This window comes from Larus michahellis, chromosome 11, assembly GCF_964199755.1.
Source record: "Larus michahellis chromosome 11, bLarMic1.1, whole genome shotgun sequence".
Lineage (NCBI taxonomy): Eukaryota > Metazoa > Chordata > Aves > Charadriiformes > Laridae > Larus > Larus michahellis.
Genome location: NC_133906.1, coordinates 4,080,417 through 4,095,945, shown reverse-complemented (window position 1 = coordinate 4,095,945; position 15,529 = coordinate 4,080,417). Strand labels below are relative to the sequence as shown.

At 40.3% G+C, this 15,529-nt stretch overlaps 1 protein-coding gene across 1 annotated transcript in view; it reads left to right on the top strand.

The window, feature by feature from the left end:
• The window catches only part of RANBP17 (RAN binding protein 17), a 159,782-nt gene that overhangs the window by 65,836 nt on the left and 78,417 nt on the right, over nucleotides 1-15,529 (top strand). The gene's annotated exons all lie outside the window — the stretch shown is intronic.

The following is a 15,529-nucleotide window of genomic DNA, read 5'->3' as shown; positions in this document are numbered from 1 at the left end:
TAATGGCAGTGCTCAATTTCAGGAGCACCCTGAGTTGCTGGATCATGTTCCTTTGTTTTCCTGGTTCTGTGAGCTTCCTGGCACGTTACTGTTTTTTCTAAATATGTAACTTAAAGAAGGTAGACAGCATGGCCCCATAATTGTTTGGGGTTTCTACATCAAAATTCTGACTGGTTTCAAAAGTTACCAGTTGTCACCAGTTAATAAACTTCTTCAAAATGTAGAACTTGTAGTTATAATAGATGCTGAAGGAAAGACTCTAGATAGGTTTTGTGTTAAATATAGTGATATATAAATAAACGAGCTGATTTTTAACATACACATACTGTACTGTATTACTGCCTAATATAGGAATGTTGTTTCTATTCTGTCCGTGTCCGTATGGTATCCGGAACTCTGTTATGTTTTGACAAGCGTCCTTTAATCATCTGGAGGTGCAACCAGTAGCCCTTTGTAGTGTGCTTCAGTCAGTTTTGTACTTTAAGGTAGGATTACCAAACATACGATTACATTTTGATTTGGAACAGTTCCTTTGATTTGGAGAACTTCGAACGGAAATAATTGCTGACCTTTTCTGTGGAATATGTTTCATTGTGGTTATTTAAGGCTGCGTGACTCGGGGCACTGCCTGGACAGCGTAGGCACATTTCAGACCAACCCGCTTCGGCTGCTCTGCAGCTAAATCTCAGAGTTGTTTTCTGTCCGGAACGACTCTTCTCAATCCTGTGAAGACCGCTCAGTAAAATCACTCGGATTTGTCATTTGTCCCTGTTTTGAGGTGCTGCCAGCCCGCCCCAGTTGAGGAGAGGGAGGTGGTGGGTTTGGAGCTGGAGGGAGGATGTGGGCACAGAAAGTTATGATGAAATCAGGCAGGCTTGAAAAGATAGCTGAAAACGTGCTGGGACACACTTTGTGTGTGTGTCTGTGTGTATATATATATGTGTGTGTGCGTCTGTGTGTGTATATATATATATGTATGGGGGTATTTTTCAGTCTATGTGTGTTTGTTAGACTCGCTCAGATTTTTCCAGCGTGTCTTCTAGATGAGTACACGATTATAGAAGGAGTCCATTTTCATTTTTTAATCCATAAAACTGCCCTTCATACAACTCAGTAGACTGCTAGCTTGAAATATATGTTAATTGGATCAAATTGTTGTTTGTTGACAATTCTTTTCTGCCTGTGAACATAAATTTTGGGGCATCAGCATTCTTTCTGGAAAAGCAAATACTCTGTTCCGTTTATGTGGGTCAGTTCTAGAGTAGCTGCGTAAAATCCCACGTACTGAATTCTGTTGTCTTTTCTCTTGGGTGGATCAGGAAAACAGTTGAAGCAGCCAGTGATGGCTGCTGGGCTTTCATTTCTTTGTGACTGGTAAATGAAACACATGCAGCCTCACCAAACTACATGACTAATGACAACCTCCAGTGGCTCCTGCAATCAAAGATTAATTTGCTTTATCAAGTTTAAAGAATAGTAGGCGATAAATCATGTCAAAAAGAAATAATCAGTGGCAGGCTGATGTTCTTTTGCACAGTGGAGGACAGGTGCAATAGAGGATTCATCTGCCATAGACCGTTAATTTTGTTCTCATGCTGCTGTGTTAATCTTAATTTTTATTTAGTTGATTTTTAAGTCAAACAGGATGCATTGTCGTCTAGTATTCTTGTCTAAAATGTATAGTATTGGTGTTTAGCTCTGAAATTAAACACTTGTTTAGAGCCTTATCACTTGGCATCAAAATATTTTCAACTTAATTCCTTTAATAATTGATTGATATATTTCATTCCCGGTTTCGCTGTCTTGGAGCACAGTGTAATGGGGACAGGAATAAAAATGCGTTGTCTGTATCTAGTGCATACATAATATATTTCTTTTCCTTCCTGTTGATTCCTGTTGAGCTAGATCTCCTCTCTTTATTCTTGCGGGAGAGGTATAAGGTTAGTCCTGGCAGTTACTCCACTGCTGCCCTTGGTTCGGGTGTTGGGCTCTGAAGTGGCAAACTGGTGATGCCGGGCAATTAAGGCCCGACCTGCCACGGGACTGGTACCACGGACTCTTATCACACTAAATAGTACGGGAAACGATTGTCATGTTGCGGGATGGAGTTCTATACGGCTCTCACTAAATGAAGCGATTCAGAGCCAGCATCTCTATCACCTTTGTAATTACTGAGTATAATCATTCCAATTAAATCTGCATTTAAGTCACCATTAAGTGTGTAAGGCTATCTATAGTGTCTCATTATAGTATTGTATTACATAGTACGACACTGACACTGACCTGCATTGGATGGTAAATTGTGTTGCACAGAAAGCAAGAATTGTAACTGTTTATTTTTCATGGAAAATACAGATATATTTTGCTGACTTAACACTAGCTACACAATCGATTGTTGACCATTTTCAGTCTATTTCAGTTAAACCATGGCCCAATAACATATTTGGCAATGACAATTTTTTTTTTTCTGGATTTAAAAGAATTTTACTAGTGGAATAACGTGGATTCTGTGAACTTCCATCATGCATGGAAATGATGTGATATCTTTATAATATGTGAGCCCTCTAGTGGCATTCTCCGTGTTCAAAGTTGCGATGGGTAATTGTGTACGGGAAGGTGCAGCCATGCACGTGTTCGGATGGGAGATCTTGCAGCCGAACAGAATTTCCCCTGTGGAAAGCAATCCAAGGGGAAGACCAGCCTGCTGGCCTCGGAGCAGGGATAGCAGGGAACCAGCATTCCCCTGCTGCTCTCGGGGCCACTGGGATATTTGCAAGGAATGCTTTAATACTGAGGGAGTTGCATTTTTGCAAGGGGAAAATTTGTAAAACACCTACCCAGCTCCAGTGGTTGGGTCTTGTGTGTACAGTAAATGGGCTTATTAGGACCCATCTGTCCCAATTTGGTCATATTTGGATTGAAAGATGCAACACTTACCGTGCAGATATTAAAAGTTACAGCGCAGAAAAATTAAAAGATTAAAAGAAAAAAAAAAAACTTCTTGTGAATAAAAGAAAAAATTGTGCACGTAGGCTGAGCTTGACAAAAGTAGATTTTAAGTAAGCCATTAGCAATTTAATGTAGCTTCTGGATGTCCATAGGCTACAGGCAGTGCTGTTAAATGGGCTTTCATTAGAGTGTCAGAGTTAACTACCCACCTTCCTTCCCTGCCACTGTGTGCCATCCGTCTGGTGGTTGGAAAGCCTGAGTAGTAAGAGGGAGAGCAGTATGACGGGTTGGTTGTGTGTCGTGTTGTATTAATAGGGCTGTCCTTTCACTGTGCCATTTGAAGATTAGTACGTGCCTTCTTGCGCCCTGGCACTTGGACGGCTGCCTGCTGCCGATTCCTTCCTCCCGCTAACAGCGCCAGAAGAATTAAAGCAGGGACATACAGGGGAATGCTGAAAGTACAGCTATGGAAAAAAAGGCCTCCCTCACCCTGTATTTCATTTTAATTCTTAGTAATGCAGATTTCTGAAATGATACGGCAATACTGCTTCAATTTCTTTGTGCCATTCTGCTGGTGCTAGAAAGATGAAAATGCAGGTTAGTCCTCCAGTAAAAGCGTTAATCCTCCAGTAAAAGCTTGCTGGTTGTGAATCCACATTTAAAAGTGGGAGGGAAAAGGCTTTTTACTTTTTTTTTTATATGTATCTTCAAAAAATCCATATTGACTTTTTTTCTGGCTTTCTTAATTTTTAATATAAAGCTTTAACATCTGACTTGGTGATTAAAATGATTCTCAGAGCAAAAAGTTAAAATGCAATTAAATTTGAGTTAAGATTAGTGATTTAAATTGAAAATTCATAACGGTTAAAACAGAACTGCCTTAAAAGTAAGTATCGTAAGAGAATACAAGCGTGTCACTAGACCGCGATGCGTCTCGTCCGTGCTGAGCAGAGGGCAGGATCCCCCTCCCTTGACCTGCTGGGGATGCTCTGCCCGATGCCCCCCAGCGCCGTTTGCTTTCTGCCATGGGGCACAGGGCTGGCTCATGTGTGGTATGGCTCATTTAAAAGACGTTCAGATATTAAGGTGAGAAATGCCTATAAAGCCACCTTAAATTACATTGCCACGCTGATGGGAAGGAGAAAAGACTACTTAGAAATGTTTCTTAAAAAGCACAGTCCTCTTTTAGCTGAAGGCACCCGTACTATTGGGCGTCAGCTGTACCAGTGTGGAGTATGGCACCATACCACTGGTCATTTCCACCGCTTCATATTCCATAACTTGGTGTCTTTTCTTACTCTGGGGTTTAGAGTGCAATGCAAACTTGAACATCAGGCTGGAATTGAGATAATTGTAGTTACACCTGTTTCACTGTGCTACCACTCATGCATAAGTCAAGTCTTGGCTCCTTTTTAATACAAGGGTGGCTCTGGGAATCGATTTGGGGAGCAAGGCGAGAGGAGTCTTTGTTTATTTTGGGCCAAAAAATATCCTCTTCTCAATTTTAATCTGTGGTTCTGTAGCTAAAATGGTAGAATTAAGGTATTTCATAAATTTCTTTCAACAGTCCTTAAGAATATAATCCACCCTAGCAGTACTTTCACCCTGGAAAAAATCTCTAGCTGTCTTCAGGTTGATAACAGATGAGTGAAGATAGGTAATAAATAATAGTATGGAAACTCTTCTTGTTTGAACATATTTTGCCAAAAGCACTGAATATGAAGTTGGGCGAGAGAAAGGAGAAACGTTTTCTGAGTATTACTGACATACTTTACGATGACTTAGTGGAACACCTTACGGCCAACTGTCTCCTTTATTCACAGATGTTCTGAAGCTGTCAGAGCTCCGCTTCTTTCATACAACAAAGGCAAGAGATAATTCGTTGTTAATTGTTGGATGTTCTTTTTTATGGTATCTAGAGCCACCACAGGAGCCAGCTGGCTTCCTTAGCTTGTGTATAATGTGTTAAAAAAATGGGAGACTGACAGCCTTAATATTTAAAGCAGTATGACTTAGTTTTGTATGTGGAGTGCTTGAAGTAGGAAGGGTTTCTTTTTTCCCTTACGAAAACGTGCATTTCGGTTAAAATAAAAATGCAAATAAACATTTTCTCCAGAGTGTCTCGTTCAGGTCTGCGTTAGACTTGGTCAGTATCTTAAGTACCAGCCTGTGATTTTCGTACCTAATTGGATTAGCAGACGGCAGAACAACTAGTTCATCTTCGTGCATTTGCCCAGTGGAAGAGCAGCGATGCCGGTGTCCCACCCCGACAGCACAAGGGCTGGCACGGGGGGGGCTGCTGGCTTGTGTATAAGCATTTTCCACATCCTGAACGCAAATTTGCAAAACATACTGCATTTGGGCTATGCTTTGTTTTTCGTTAGATACACAGATCCTCCCAAAATTTTATTTTTATCAGACTATTTAGAACTCTTTCTGATGTTTGCGTGCTTATAGAGTAATACAGAATTGTTAGTAACGTTTTCCTGTTTCACGTACAGGAACAGATTTGTAAAGTATCCTTGTCTGACTTAAACGCACTTTAGTTAAACAGGAAGGCAAACAGTTGGCTGTCTTCTGCCACTTGCCATTTTTCTGAAGCGAGGAGCGGGGAAAAAACCCCCAGTATTTCCGTGATGTGTTCCACATGGGTTTCATCTGTATCTCCTTTGTTGGGAGAGTCGGTAGTTGGCGTCAATTTGGATCAAAAGAACCGCAGTTAGGAAGGCCATGAGGAAGGTTCCGTATTATTTCTCCAGAGCATTCTCGCCACTGACGAGTTGTTTCTTGAGGCATGTAGCTCTATTGAGAAAGAAGTCTTCTGGGAACAAAAGTTTTATTTCTGAAGCAAGGGGTTTTTTATATCAATTTAAGTATTAAATGATTTGTGTAGATATCATCTACACCATAATGTGGCTCATCGCAAGATATGTAGAAACTTTTGTATGTAAGTTGATTTAAAATCATACTATTATTTCAGATTTTGTAAGAATATGCACAGGAACGGATGATTTAAGTAGCATTAATGTAATAGACCAGCTTTGAATGAATAGACCATCTCTTAGCAGCACAAGTACATCTAATTTATGCATTTTCTTTAATAACCAATTTCATTCTAATCTGCTGAATGGCAGTAACATTTAGAATATTATTTAGATTTTTATATAATCACCTAAACGTGTGTGCTGTTGGAGCTAAAACATGAGTTTTGCAATATCCCTAAGATAAGCGTGAGTCAGCACTGGATGTGCCTTCCCTGCTCCAGTGTTTCAGATTCTTCCACTGGAGAGAGGAGCCGTGTCTGACGGCGGTCTGTTATCTGTCATGTTTGCATAGATTTGATTATCTTGTTTGCTTAAGAGCTCGGCAAAACGAACCAAAATATTGCTCTCTCTATTATTAAAGACCATTACTATCAGTCATGCTGTAAAAAGATGACATGAGACGAAGGACCAGCTGCACCATGTGGATGATGCGGCCACGTTCCCGAGTCCTGGAGGACCCGTGGAGGTGGCGTGTGACGTCTGCCTCTTGGGACAGCTGCTCTTGCCTCTTCCACGAGGCTTCTCTCTTCAGATCTAGTGTGGCTAATTTAAATGTTGGATGAGATGGCCTTATTTTTATGTTCTGTATTTTTCCCTCTTGGCCTGAATGCTAGCCTGTGTTTCTCCGGCCGGAGCCAAGGCAGTATGCTTTTCTGTGCACAACTTCACGGCGTTACTTTAACATCAGAGGCTGAAGTCTGAGACTTCCCACGTTGCTGAGAATACTTATTGACGAAGATTCATGACCAATTGTGATTGATCGGTTTCATTAGTTTTTATTAGTTTTGTAAGCCTTTCAATAAATACTCAATGTAACTATAATTCTCTTCCCTGCTGGTGGTCCGGAGTTGGACCTATTTCTGTGTTACCGGTATAGTACATTTGTGTTTGGAATTCCTTAACTTATAGTATGCTCCGTCAAATTTTGGCTACATTTATAGATGCTTAATTTCAACAAAAGCTTGATATTGACAACTTTCTCTTCAAAACACACCTCTCAAGACTTTCTCTGTTCATAGGTCAGACCACGTTGCTCCCTTCTCCTAAGCTCTTCCTTGATTTCAGTGTCCTGTGTTTTAGCTTAAATTCTTGGGTGAAATTAGGAGTTGTTGAATTTTCAGTGGCTGAGTATCACTATTTCTTTTTGTATTTAAATATATGTGTAAATATATATTATATATATTTATTTATATTTTTATACATACACATAGATATATATATCTCAAAGCAAACTGTTGTTTTTGTAAGAGTCCTGTTACATACTCAGCACCCTGTTAGGCAAAGGATGCACCAGGCTCCAGTCACTCCTTATTCTCTACCATCTTAAAATTGCAGCTATATTTCATCCCCACAAGTAGTCGGACTAACCTTAATTAGGAAACCATGGGCTTGGCTTTGCTTGTTGGCTTGGCTGCTTGGTTTGTTAAGCCTCCTTTTTGTCTGCTTTAGATAATGAAGATTTTTGTCTTGATATTTTAAGCCCTGATGACATGTGCAAAATACAAGAAAATACGTATTACTGAAGTGTTACCATAGGGAAAGGTGGCCCTAGGATTAAGGGAGCAGAAAAGCATCTGAAAACTCTTTTCCATCTCATTTTGCATCGAGCAACGCTCAGTCAGAGTGAAAGATCTGCCCCACAGCATCTCCATTCGCCATGATTGATGGTCGTGGCGGTGGTGGGCTTGGGGAGGAATTCGGAATCGTGCAGCGTCTTTACTAACGTGTCAGGGGTTGTTATCTTAAAATTGAACAGCAGTATTTTAAATGTTTTCATTTATTTGTAGGGAGTTCAGGTTTGGTTTCATGCTTAATTAAAGAACTGCCGTTGTGGAACTTCAGCAATGAGAAAAAGTTGTGTGAGCAGAGCAAAACCAAAGCCCCGGATGCTATAAAAGTAACAGGGAGCGGAGGAAATGAATATGAGAACTACACATCTCAAATGTAGACGCATGATGATATAGAGACGATTTAAAAAGCATGCAGTGCTTACTTTAATGATTTATGAGACGATCAAATGGTAAGGAACAAAAGTATGAAAATAGTTTAGCACATCAGCCTAAAAATAATGCGGTACAACAGGAAAAGACAGGGCACCTCAGCGTTCTGCGCAGATTAGCTCTCATTGCTCGGCCAGCCACGAAGGGGAAATATTTTAAGAGCAGTTCAATGAGTTTAATAGATACGTATAGATTTAAAGCGTTTCTTGGAGAGAGATACGTGATGAAAGAAGACTGCAGGTTTTTTTCATTTTAAATCTCTTTTAACCAAAAAAAAAAAAATGCTTTCCCAAAGCTCTGATATTTAGTTTAATTAAAAATACAAAAACTGGCTTTCATGGTATACGATGGAGAATTATTGTTTTATATTGCCTTAATATGTTGCAATTTTTACTGAAAACCTTACGTAATTTTTAGATTCAGGAGTAAATCATTGTTATCATGCAATAATTGAAAAATTGGTGATCACTCTTTTTCCTGAAGGTAGCTTGAAGGGCATACTTAAAAATGCGTTTTATTTTTCAAACACTTTGCACCTGAACTGCTGAGGCCAATTTTTTGTTACACTTTGTGTTTAATTATGTAAATCTTTAAAAAAGCCTTAAAAAGTTACCCTTTGTTTAATCTCGCGTGTAGCCCCTGTTTTGTCCTCGGCTGTTTAATAAAGGGTCAGATTTTATTTATGTGGTTAAATAGAACATAAATATAGACATTTCAGAGGATGTACCATGTAAATGTAAGCCTTTGTAGTTACAAGTTTTTGTAGCTGGAGAATTGTTTTAAAAGGCATGTAATTTATTAGCTATCAGTAGCTGCTTTATTGCCTTGCCGCGCTGCAGTAATAAATAAAAGAAAGTGAGCTGATTTTACAAATGGCACACAAGGTGCACATTTTGTGAAAAAAGTCTTTTTTTAAAGAATTGGCATTAAATCCTTTTTTTGTGATGACAAAGAGGCTAAGAGTGCAAACTGTATTTTCTGTTTATCGAAAACAGAGTCTCTTTTTCTCGGGGGCATTTTTTCCTATGATCATCAAGGGATTTCAAAAGCAATAAAGTGTGGAATCATTGTTCGACTTGAACAGTATTAAAACTTAGGTTTTAATTTCAGTGAAGTAATAAGATTTGAACCTGTCTCACATTACAGCACTGTAAGGCATTTAGCAATTGTATTTTAAAGGAGGTTTTTAAAATGCAGCTCACTTGTAAGCTAACTGTCTGTCTAGTAATTAATAGTTTCTCTTCAGCAGAGGCTGTTGTGAATCATACTAAGAAATCTCAGTTTTGTTAATAACAAATTATGATAATTGTAAGGATGTTAATTCCTAATTAGTTTAAACCTACAATCTTTTTTTGACCCTTTCTGAGATTGTTTTTCCGACGGAGACAAAAAAGTAGAGATTGAGGGTTTCAGCATGATTTTCACCTTAGCATTAAAAAGAAATTATCCACGTTTATCTGTAAATTTCAAGAAACTTTATTCTTTGGTTAAGGGTATACGTCAGCTTCCTGCTAAGAACCGGGGAAGTATTTAATCTGTAAAGATACTTTATATCATTAATGCAATTCGTTTTTCAAAATCATCCGTTGACGATAATTCCGCAGAGCTCCTCTCGTTTCTCTACTGGCAGGGTGAGCGCTGGGATGCTGGAACTTATTGGGCACGTTTTTGCACTGATATTCTCAAGGTTGAAAATGTAAATATTTCTTCGGGTCGGTAGATTAAAATCTTGGCTGATGAGGGAAGAGCAATGACTATAGGTTGAGCAGGCGTGAGCCTGGAGGAGGGACGGTGGTTGACACCCAGGTGCGTGTTCCGAGCAGCCGTCGGTGTTGGGCGTTGGAGAGGTGGGCTGTGACCCTCCATGGTGGTTCTGAACCCTAACGGCCTCCATTAGCCATCAGGTTGGGTTCTTTCTTTTAGCGGATGGCCTAGACTGTAAATATTAGAGGATCTAAAATAAATCAACATATTATCCTAAGGATACAAAAACGTAAGAGCTATTTGTGGTTAGCAACCTTTGACAGATAGTTTGGATGAGGCAGATGATTGCCCGCCTCTCGTCTCTGGCTCCCATTGCTGTGCCTGCAGGCAGTTTAGTGTTATAGTTGTATATTGATGTCAGGGTTACTACTGAGTGGCTAGCAATGACAGATGTCTATAATTACAGGCAATGCTTCCAGTATTTCAGAAGAGCCAGCCTATGTTGAACAATTATCTTATTTCTGGCTTGCCAAAGAGGGTTGTTCAAATTGCTAGTATTAGCTGGGGTGGCTGTAACACCTCTCCTTATGCCGTGGGATAAATGTGCAAAAGCACTCTCGCGTACAGCCCTGGTGCAAAAAACCTTTTCAAAATAGGTAATAGCGCTAAAAGCCGTATGCTTAAGGCTTGACCCTGAGGCGGGGAGCACCTGCAGCTGTGTTAGTCACTACAACACAATAGTTTTTGATAGAGAAATTTTAGAACTACAATAAGTAGCTATGGTTTTTATTACTTGTTTTTAAGTGCCAAACTAACGTCGATGCGTTAGGATTGAGGTTTATTGCACGTGAGCGTGCTGAGTGGGCCACTCGTCTAGATAGAATCAAGCGACTGAATAAAATTAAGCTGGACACTTCTAATAGTTACAGGGGCAAGTAAAGGTCTTGATTACTGCTACTGAAGTACCTATAATATTTATCTTTTGGAATCTTCTGACTGGCACAGATCTACTCTTGTGATCTGTACAGTATTGGGTTCGTTTCCGTCATTAGAGGATTTTAAAACAGCATTTTGGCGTCTTGTTAAACAAATACCTGACGGCACCTATGACTTGAATCTCTGCAGTGCAGTGCATAGCTCTGATGGAGAGCGCAGCACAGAACTGTGCTTCAAAAACTAAAAATCTTCCAGATGATGTTCAAAAAGTAATAGCTGTTAATAGTATTTTTCAGTTTTCACTGTACTTTAAGCCCTGGAGGAGAACAAAAGAGACAGTGGAATTAAAAATCTCTAACGGTGCTTTACAAAAATGAAAGTCTAAACAAGAATTGTAGAGCTAAGCGCCTTTTTAACAATTGGCTAACTGAAAAGCTAGTAGATAACCAATTTTCTTTCTTTTTTTTTTTTTTCTTCTTCGGAAGAATGCCTCTCATGCCGCACCGGTAATAACCACAGTTAGTTCATAGTAGGTCTCCCATAGTAAGTTCACCAGAATTGTAAATCTTTCTTTCAAGATGTTTCAGAAAACGGGAGTTAAGAAAAGGAGAAATAAATAAATAAGTAAATAAAAGCAGAGAGAAGTCGTTGAAATAGAGATCAGTTTCCGTTTAAGGGAAGGTTTGTTGCTGGCATCTTACTTTCTGGAGCAGGAGGCAGGGAGTTAATCGCTCCCACTTCCCAGAGCCCGGTGAATTTGGGCAGGGACTGGGGAAGAGAGCCTGGAAAACAGCCTTTGCGGGAACTGTTAATACCTCTGACTGCCTGAACTGGTGATGACAGAGAATTTCAACAGACCAGGGAGGAAATAACGGCTGTAACAACGACTGAGCCACGCGGCAGATTTACCCGTTCCCCTACAACATAACGCATAGTTGTAATAACAAGACCCTAATTTTTAAATGTTATTTTTTACTAGGTCTCTTAAAATTGAGGATAACTTTGTGCAGTATTTTAATTAAGCTAGGTTTATAGGTAAGACAGTAGACAGTATATAATGTCTGTAATCAGTGCAGTTCCTCTGGTTGCTTACAAACACGTGTAGCAGTGAACGGGAGCGTCGCCTACTTTTTACGTAGCCCAAAGCCCAACTTCATCTTCGGAGGTGCTGTCGGGAACTAACTGAGGCAAACTCTTATGGCCTGTTTTGGATTTTTTTTTTCATTAGGAAGCTAATTATAAAACATCAGATTAGCCCATTCTCTTGGTTCAGACTCAGAGTTAAGATGTTTTGTGATCTTTTTAAGACAGCTGGTCAGGAGTGGAGGTGACCGAGGTTTTCCTCTGTTCTGTAGAGGACAGAAAAGCCAAAGCTTTTTAACCCTTAGTTTGGTCAGGAGGTAAAGATGATGATCTGGCACCCTGCTACACTGATTTGGAAGCTAGATGTCTGCTGTGTTGTAATGGAGCTTTTAAGTGCCAAAAATTCAAAATACCTGATTTGGATTTAAAAAGCAGTGGAAATTACTAAATGTGTCATGGCACTGGATGCCAAGCAAGTGTGGAGTTGTACTGGGTGATGTGCAGGGGTATTCGTCAGAAGGGTGGGACGGCGGCTTCAGAAACGTGCCGTGGTCGGCCAGCATCGTGTGGATTCCCAGGGACGGAGGTGTTCTCCTTGCCCGGCCATGGATGCTCCCCACACTCCGCTTCCTGCAGCCTGGGGTGAATATGGTTAAGGGCTGGTTTTGCCCTCAATGTTCCTGACAAAATACTTTAATGTTGCAGTGATAGTTCTCTGCAGCGAGGCCTGGAGAGCTTCAAGGAAGTTATAATATCTTACGCATTTATGCTGTGCCTACGGGTAATAACTTTACTGTAATTTTCTGAAGATTCATTATCCAAAATCTTAATTCATTATAATAGCCCTTATGAAACATATAGAAACCAACATTTTCTTGTGTTTTCTTATTTGCACAGTGTGAGAGATTCATTGCTCTGTTTTAATTTGTTTCATGGGGTGCGTTTGAGTACATTCCATACAGTGCTGTTATTGAATTTCTGTGACTGTCATTATATAGCCATACAACCTTTAGGAACTCATATTCTGAGCTTCCCAGTTCTGTAATCTGCTTCACATTTAAGAATTGACATAATTAGCTTCTTCAGAGTTATAATGGTAGTACCAAAAAGAGAAGACCTCAATAGACAAAGCAAAGTTAAACATATCTGGGGTCAAAGAGTAGAGAAGATGGGGAAATAAAGTTGTACTGTGACTAGTGAATTATTTCTTCGTTTTCTTGAACTGTATTTACATAGAAGTGCTTTGCCTTATAAAACATTGCTTTCACAATTTTATTTTCTCATCCTTCTGAAATGCAGCAGGTACAGTGCAGGTAGTTGGGAAGTATTCGGCTATGTGATTTGAACCACTGAAAAATCTGCTAGATCGTAAAATATTCCCTGGTACTGGAGCTTGTCGACCTGCTGTCTTCCTCCCACTGAGGTGGCTTTAATGGGACAAACAGGGGAGGGGGAAAAAGGAGGCTTGGATCCCTTGCCTTCACGCTTACTTTAATATGTTTGCAATTGTTATTGATTATTATTGGAGGTGTTTTGCTGGTCTCTTCTTCCTCTTCACTGCCGTGGCCATTGCTGTCACCTTTGAAGGTAGCAGTGCCGGGGGTTATTGGTTGCGGTGGTGGTACCAGCCCAAGCTTGCTTTGGGGACCTCGCCTCTGCGCTTGGACCCGAGGAGCGAATCCAACATTGTACCCTGACGTTAGCGCTTCTGACGATTTTTTTTTTTTCTTTCACTGATATTCATAACTGTTGTAAGAATGAGATGGTGGTGGTGGGATATTTTATTAAGAAGCTTACATCTTTGGTGATGATCGTGTTGTCGGTGCAGGATTTGGTTTGGAACTTCGAAATCCTGCAGTAGTAAGGATTAGGGAATGATGGTGTAAAGGTTTTCCAGGAGTCTTGAAGTGGTTATTTCCTACTAAAAGTTGATTATCCTGCGGCTCCTTCCTTGAAACGTCTGGAGGGAACTAAAGCCTAAGCCGGGTTTTTCCCTTGTTGGAAGTCTCAGAGGGAGGAGGTCCCGAGGCCCCCCGGAGCCCGGCTGGATGTGGGAGCGCTTCCACACGCCTTTCAGCGCCCCTTTCAACAGCCCTTTTCTCTGCCTTTTGAATATGTAGCACGGGCTTTGTTGTGGAAGTGTGTTTTATTATTATACGCCCAAAATGCTTTATCATTAATTTTTTATAGCGCTTAAAAGTCTAAGGGCGTTTCATTGTTGCGGTTGGGGGTTGTTTGCTTTTCTATTTTTACATGCCAAGAGCGCATGTCGGTTTGGAAAATGATCTTGAAGGTGGTGTTTAAAATATCACATTTATTTCGGCGTACAATTTGTCACGTTGGGGAAGGGGCGGTAGTTTTTATTACAAGCGCTGTATTCACGCTGACTTGAAATGACCCTGTCACATGTGAAAACAAATCAGATTGTTGCTGTTAATGAGCTTTTCAATTTACTATTCAGTGGATCAGATAAGTGGATTTAAGAGGTAATGATCCTGCTTAGCACTCAAGCTTGGCTGTCAGATCCTGGTAGTTGTGGGAAATCCCCAGGGACAAAAGCGTTGACACAGTTCTTGATGGGATAATGGGAATCAAAGCTAATGGATGATAAAAGGAGTAGTAAGAGTTACAAGGATAATTGTGGATTAAAGCACTGCTCTTTGTCAACACTGACTGCTGGTTTAGTATTTTATTTGTTAAACTCTGATGTGGGGAGGGCCCAGTTTGACAACAGAGCCCAGCGCTGCTGCCGGCGCTGCTCCCGCTGCTTTCCCGGGGCGGAAGGGAGAGCTCTGCCCAGAGATGGGATTTTCCTGACATGCTTGTGTTCCTCGCTGTCTCTTTTTCTCTTTTCCTCAAATACAGACATTCTTAAACTTTGCTAAAATTTCACCTGCTGTAGCGTTTCAGCAGCGCGCTATTTAGCAAGGTGATTTTTTTTGTTGTTTTAAATCAGAAGATATTCTTTTTATATTTGAATATATTATTGCTGCTACGTTTAATTACATGATAACTTCACGCTTACAGCATGAAAATATTTTGCAACGTTTGAAGGGTCGTATTGTGTATTACAGATGGCTTTTTTCATGTTTTGATTGTCCTTTCACTACTGATTTGGAACTAGATGATGTTTAAGGTCCCTTCTGACCTAAAGCAGTCTATGATTTTGTCACGATAAATTACATTCATACAATTATAAAAGGATAAGTTAGCTTAACTTGTTAAGTTATCCTTGATCTTGGTGGAATTTCTGGTTAGAGCTGCCAGTTTATTTCCTTGTGCCTTTGTTGTGCTTGGGTTTAAAACTAAAGTCTTTGGGACATGAAAATACAATTTTTATCGTATTATTTATATTATTATTACTGACCTCCGCAGAGGTAGAATACTGCTGGTTTGGTTTTTAAGCAAAGTCGTGGGATTAGATCACTAGCAGAAGGGAAGTTGGTAGGAGCAAGTTGAGGCAGAGTAACAGAAGTATTGAGTTATCTAAAGTTGGTTGGTATTTGCGTGGAATATGGGATGTCGGCGAGCAAAATTGACAGCTAGATGGCACCAGGCTTTCACCGCTGGGTAACGGGGCGGCGTGTGCTCTGCCTGCTGCTCTCATCTCAGACCTCGGTGACGCTTGACTTGATCACATCATATGGAAGACTTACATCTAACCCCTAATACTTATTTTAGCGTCGCTAAAGGTTAAAATGTCTGAAATGAAACGTGCTGACTGGGAGATCTGCGTTTAGCCCAGTCGTAAGCAAATAGCAGAGTTGAGCTCAGCGTAAAGCGAGTTGGCAGAGGATTGTAAAGAAATTTTGC